The sequence below is a fragment of the Cotesia glomerata genome, linkage group LG7 (genome assembly GCF_020080835.1).
Source record: "Cotesia glomerata isolate CgM1 linkage group LG7, MPM_Cglom_v2.3, whole genome shotgun sequence".
Taxonomy (NCBI): domain Eukaryota; kingdom Metazoa; phylum Arthropoda; class Insecta; order Hymenoptera; family Braconidae; genus Cotesia; species Cotesia glomerata.
Genome location: NC_058164.1, coordinates 18307366 through 18314059, shown reverse-complemented (window position 1 = coordinate 18314059; position 6694 = coordinate 18307366). Strand labels below are relative to the sequence as shown.

Genomic DNA, 6694 nt, shown 5'->3' with positions numbered 1-6694 from the left:
AACAGAAAAAAAATTGATTGATCATGATTTAATGTCTTAAATAAATACTCTATAACGTAGATATATCAAATCACTTTAAATCTGTGAAAAACATAAGACATAAAAAGATAGAAAGAAATGATTTTTACGAATCCTAAACTTTCCTTCGTTTGTATCGCACTCTTTTATCCTCAAATGATCTTTGGAGTGGATTCCTCTTTCGTTTACGATTTTCTTCGGGTACTTCTCTTTTTAACATCCAACAAAAATCTGCCATCATGTTAACACTCCAATTTCCTTGGTATCTACTCTCCATTTCACTGATGTCTTGGTGAAAACGTTCTCCCTGTTCTTCACTATATATTCTCCACAAATGTAACAAAATGAATCAGGACTTTTATTACACAGATGAGAATTACTTCTTGTAATAGTATACTCTCCAGTAGCCAAGTTTCCCACTTCTGAAGAGCTGCAGTCGCTTGATGACGACGCCTGCGAGCCTGCTTTCTCACCCTGACCAGACGCCGATACTGGGGCTCCGACTCCCTGCATCGTAAAGTACTTATCACTTGTACCTGCCATGACAGCACACACGCCGTTAACCCAGGGACTCTGCCAGATGGTTCTGTTGCCCACCGTCACCACGTGGAGGTGCCCTGGTTACAGGCACAAGCAATTAAGTCTTCAAAAGTCAAAAACGAGAGTAAAAAAACAAAAAAATATAGTTTTTTCGGAATTTCGGAGGGTTTGTGTGATTTTTTTACATTTAAAACGGCTCGTGGTCTCAATAAAGTTTCGATTCATATTCAGCGGATCGAAATACATGAAAATCACGCTTAGTTAAGTTCCAAAACATTTTTTTATCATTAAAACTGCCGATTTTCATCATTTTTACGGTTTTTCGAAGTTTTCTCGAAATTTCGAGGGTGTAGGAGTCAAACTGACCTCGAATTCGGATTCAGCGGACCAAAATACGTACCCTTAGGTAGGTCCGGTCAAATGCACATTCTACTTAATTTTTTTTGTGTGCCGGTGTAGTTAAATAAACATAATGACTGTACTGCTAAAAGTGTATATTAGTGAAGTCCAACTTTCAGGCCGATAGGCTGAAATAAATATATATAGATATAGAGAAAATACATGTTAGTATATAAGGATCATTTATATGTAGTAGAAAATATCTGTGCTTATGTATTCCTTAGAGTGGATGTATGTATGGAAGTTATGGTGGGAGAAGAACGGAGTTTGAAGCTCTTCGGAAAAACTATGTAACGACACTTCTCACCGAGAGCTTAGATTGCTAAGATCACGTCATTGTAAACCTCAATTTTATATTTTGAAGCTTTTTAATATTTTGTCAACTTGAATAATGAATTGAAACCAACTAAATAATTTTGATCAAAATTAAATAACGTCTAAATAGAATTCTTTTATTTAAAATGATTCCTTTCCCGCGCTGAAACCGAGTATTTTAATACTCCCGGGCGAAAGAACTACAGTAAGTAGTGATTCGAGTGGACAAATATCCGGTTACTAACCGGTAAGTTATTTGGCTATTTAACCGGTAAAATATTAATTTAAATGATAAATATCTACTTGTGTCGAATGTGTATATAGTTTAGTATACTAAGTTTTAAAAGCAATATGGCGTACTGTTCTCTACGTATAATAACTTTTTTTTTGTTAAACAACCATAACTTTTTTGAAAATTGACTTATTGGGATGTTTTTTTGTTTTAATTTTTGTTTTAAAATGTACTTTTTAGAAAAAAAAAAATCAGAATAATAATTCGGATTCATATTCAACGGTTTTTTTTAAACTTTTGGAAGAAAACGAAAATTTGGGGATGATGCTCATTTTTTATTTTAGATTTTTTGGTATTTAATAAAAAACCAGTATTTTCTGCGAATTCCCTAAAATTTTCAGTGACATTTTTTTTCTTTCTATATTCTTTTTTAAAAATAAAAAAAAATTTTTGTTTCAATGTTTGTTTTTCGTTATACCACTCTTAAAATTTTTCAGCAGATTTGAAAAACTTCAAAATCCGAGAAAAAAAAATCTGGAAAACGGTTGACCCTAAAGGCCATCCCTGCAACTTCCCGCTAATTCCATATCGAAGAGCTTAAAATTGCACTTATGACGTTTTTTAGCTCTTCGACCTCAAAAATAGAATTTATGTGTTATTTTGAGCTCTCCGAGTTCAATGAGTTAGCTGTTTTAAGCTTTTGAACTGAAAATCTTAGAGAAATTTGAAAAATTTACTTTTTCCGAATTTTTTCGACAACGATAACTCACGAACCAATCAACCGATTTTCACGTTCTTGGTGGCGATCGACGTGGTTTTTTGGGCGGTAATAATTATTTTAGTTCATCAAATACGATCCAAAATGAAATGTCGAAGTTATGTGAAAAAAATACTTTTTTCGAAATTTTTCGTTTTCGATAACTCTCGAACGAATCAACCGATTTTGACGGGGCTGGTGGCAATCGACGTGATTTTTCAAATTTAAGAGAGGATCAGTTTTTGAAATTGATCGGTCGAGCCGTTCAGAAGTTATTCCGAAAAAACGATTTTTTAAAAATTTTAATTTTGAGATTTCTCAAAATCTAGTGAACCGAATCGATTCAAATTTTCACCAAATTTAATGGCAATGATACTCTTTGGATCGCCACCTATTTCGATCCGATCGGCTGAGCTGTTCAAAAGTTATAAGAGGTTTACACACACACACACACACACACACACACACACACACCCACAAACATACATAAAGCTGCAGCACGGACACCATCGCGGAAATAGTCAGGGAAGCTTCCTGTGACCTTAAAACGTCGAGATTTGATGAAAACTCGATTTTCACAAAACGGGGTGAAACCAATAACTTCCCGATTTTTGAAAATTTTCAATTTTCTTAGCGGGAAGTTAAAAATCGAAAATCAAAAATAGCAATCATCAAAATTTTTCGAAAGTTTCAAAAAAAAAAAACGTTGAATATGAATCAAAATTATTATTTTCTTTTTTTTCTGAAAGTACATTTAAAAACAAAAATTTTCAAAAATAAAAAACATCCCAATAAGTTAATTTTTAATAAAGTTATGGTTATTTAACAAAAAAAAAGATATTTTTATTGAATAACTCGTATTTTTTTTTAGTTGGGTAAGAAAATTTGAAAAAATTTTGAAAATTATTTTCAATAGGGTAGAGAAAGATACGAAAATTTCAGAAAAATCGTCATCATATAAATTTAGCTTATGAGAATGATGAGATGTGAGTCAACTCATCGGTCGTATGGTGTAGGGGTTCGTTACCCATCTGTCAAGCGCGCGGTTCGGGTTCGAATCTCGGTTAGAACGGATACGATTTTCACTTTATTTCTATAATTAGCGAATGTTAGGTCTAAATTAAGAATTAAACGGTCAGAATTTGCGATAGCTCTACATCAAAAATAAAATTAAAACATGACACTGATGAAACCCTTTTATTATCATTTTTTATCAAATGGCATGAGCCGGTCATAGCATGCCGCTAACGGCAGCCATTTGTATCTGGATCCATTCCCCTTTTCTTTCTTTCCCCTCGCATACATCATATTAATCAATAAGGATCTTTTTTACGGTAGAGATGTAGTTTCAGGAGGCTCAATTTATGGTTCTAAAACTGTAATTTCGGCCTAACTTTGGTAAAAGCAGACAAAAATACTACTTGTAAGCTGAAATTATGGTTCTGATATACGCGTCATCGTAGTCGAAAAAATCTAAAACCATAATTTCAACCTATAACTCCTCCAGTAGGTTGTGGAGGCTCAAAATATGTTTTTAATTTTGACTCGGGAATTCATATATAAATTACTAATAAGATAAAAGAGTATAATATTTGTTAATAAGACAAAAGAGTATACTCATTGAAAATTGTATGATTATAGTCTTATATAATGGCTTTCTATTATGTTGAATTAATATAAGTCCAATAAGTCTTAACGGTTGATTACAAAAAAAATTTTGTTCCCGCGCGATTACAATGGTGTATACGGTTTTCACTGAATTAAAAATTTGATTTTGATACGAATAGCATTTGCTAAGTTTTTTAAACTTAGTTTAAGTAATAAAAGTATATATTATATTTGGCTATTTTTAAATACACATTTAATTTCCCAAACAATTTTCCATATGTGCATTTTTATGTTCTTTTACAACCGTCATTCCTTGGTAAAATTAAATAAAAAAATTATTATGATTTTTAGATGTATTAATTTTGCTTATGTATGAAAAAAAATGAAAATTAAGTTAGCCGTCATCTAAAAATTTTTAGAATTTCTTTTTATTGAAAAAATTATTACAAAAAAATAAAAAAAATTTCATTCGTAAAAAATTTGAAAAGCTGTGTTTAAAAAAATATTTTTTGTTCTAATTTAATTATTGAAAACAAATAAAAAAATTAAAAACGTCAGCTAACATTAGTAATATAAAAAAAAAAAAAAAAACAATAAAATGCCTGCCACGGATTCGAAACTGGGTTAAAGAATTTCAAATTCTTACGTTCAACCAACTTTGCTATAACAGACCTTCAGAAAAAGGGTCGTATTTCAATACTAAAGCTGCACTTGACGAGATCCGCGAATAACCTTAATCAATGTTTATTGGCATAATAACTAACTTTTTATCATTTATCATTTTTAACTATTTATTAACTCAATATTATTGAAAGATAATAGATAATTGCTAATAATTTTAGTCTACATTGTACACATCCTCAATCGCATACCCACGGAACAAAATTAACTACTTTGATTATTTATCCGGTAAATAACCTGCTGAAAATTGGTAAAATAAGTAAAATATTTATTTTACCGGTAAATTCTCTTCCCTAACAGTAAGTAAAGTTTTCAATAAATAAAAATAACATCCACTAGATAGAAGCATATGTAATGCACCTAGTGCATCCAGCAGGTGACGCTACCTGTTATTAGAGCGCTATTTATTATGAGAGCGTGAATTCAAATGAAATATTCAAATTAGTAAATATTAAATGATTAAAATTAGTTAAATTTTATATTCGAAGGAAATATTCAAATCATTTATTTCATGCTTTTACTCTTACCAGTTGTAATAAACATCTTTTGGTTAACTCTGTTTTATTTATAAAAGAAAATAAAATAAAATAAGGGAAAAACATATTTCGGTACAAAAGGACATTGTAACCGAATTTTCAGAACCCATAAAAGGTACTTGAGTAATTCAAGGACTATTTCTCGCCACATGGAATTTAAAACCCTATGAGGAAAAGTCGTAAAAGACACGTGTGAAACTCAATAAACCCTTGTTCTAAAAGTAACAAAGAATAATAAAAAACCATATGTAACTAAACAAAAATAAGATTGTTAAATAACATTTACTGTTAAAATCTAACTTTATATAATATTGTAGTTAAGCAAAATTAAGTTAAAATAATTAATAATTATTATCTTGTATTTAATTTATAACTAATAATTATTATTTAATTTATTATTGAATCATTATTTAATTATTATTTAATTTATAATTAAACGATAATGTCTATTCTTTTATACATGATAATAATTAAATTAACTTATAATTTTATTAGAAAATCTGATTGTAAAATAATAGAAATAATATTTAATTCAAGTTATTAATTAGTCAAACTCAAACATTAATCCAACATATTATAAACAATATAAGATATATATTTTCATGTTATAGTTTATTATAATTTTTATTGTAATTTAATTTCAAGTTAATTATAAGTTAATTTTTATTATAAATAGATTTTAAAAGGGTCTGTTAAATTAATAAAAATAGTTAAATAAACATAATGACTGTATTGCTAAAAGTGTATATTAGTGAAGTCTAACTTTCAGGCCGATAGGCTGAAATAAATATATATATATAGATATATATATATATATATATATATATATATATATATATATATATATATATATATATATATATATATATATATATTTATAGAGAAAATACATGTTAGTATATGAGGATCATTTATATGTAGTAGAAAATGTGTGTGCTTATGTATTCCTTAGAATGGATGTATGTATGGAAGTTATGGTGGGAGAAGAACGGAGTTTGAAGCTCTTCGGAAAAACTATGTAACGACACTTCTCACCGAGAGCTTAGATTGCTAAGATCACGTCATTGTAAACCTCAATTTTATATTTTGAAGCTTTTTAATATTTTGTCAACTTGAATAATAAATTGAAACCAACTAAATAATTTTGATCAAAGTTAAATAACGTCTAAATAGAATTCTTTTATTTAAAATGATTCCTTTCCCGCGCTGAAACCGAGTATTTTAATACTCCCGGGCGAAAGAACTACAGTAAGTAAAGTTTTCAATAAATAAAAATAACATCCACTAGATGGAAGCATAACATAACACTATAGTGTTGTGTTATGCTTCCATCTAGTGGATGTCACTACATTAACACCTGTAATTCTGCAGTCTCAACGCGGCAATCATTTTAAGCAGAAATCTTAGGATGACTAACGATCAAGTATGGTTAGTATTGAATTCAAGTTGACAAATAAAAAACTTCAAACAAGTGAGTTTGTAGCTTAATGCTACTGTCTCTGTACATAGGCTGCAGGCACATCTCTACATATGCCAACATGTATCATACTACATATCTATATCTATATACTTATTTAAGCCTATCGGCCTGAAAGTTAGACTTTACTA

At 29.5% G+C, this 6694-nt stretch overlaps 1 long non-coding RNA gene across 1 annotated transcript; it reads right to left on the bottom strand.

Moving 5' to 3' along the window:
- Nucleotides 1–1383: 1383 nt before the first annotated feature.
- LOC123268460 lies at nt 1384–6372 on the bottom strand. Its single transcript, XR_006510239.1, has 2 exons — nt 6315–6372; nt 1384–1456 (listed from the first exon to the last, which is right to left on the bottom strand). It is a non-coding gene; the product is annotated as an uncharacterized LOC123268460 (long non-coding RNA).
- Nucleotides 6373–6694: the final 322 nt, after the last annotated feature.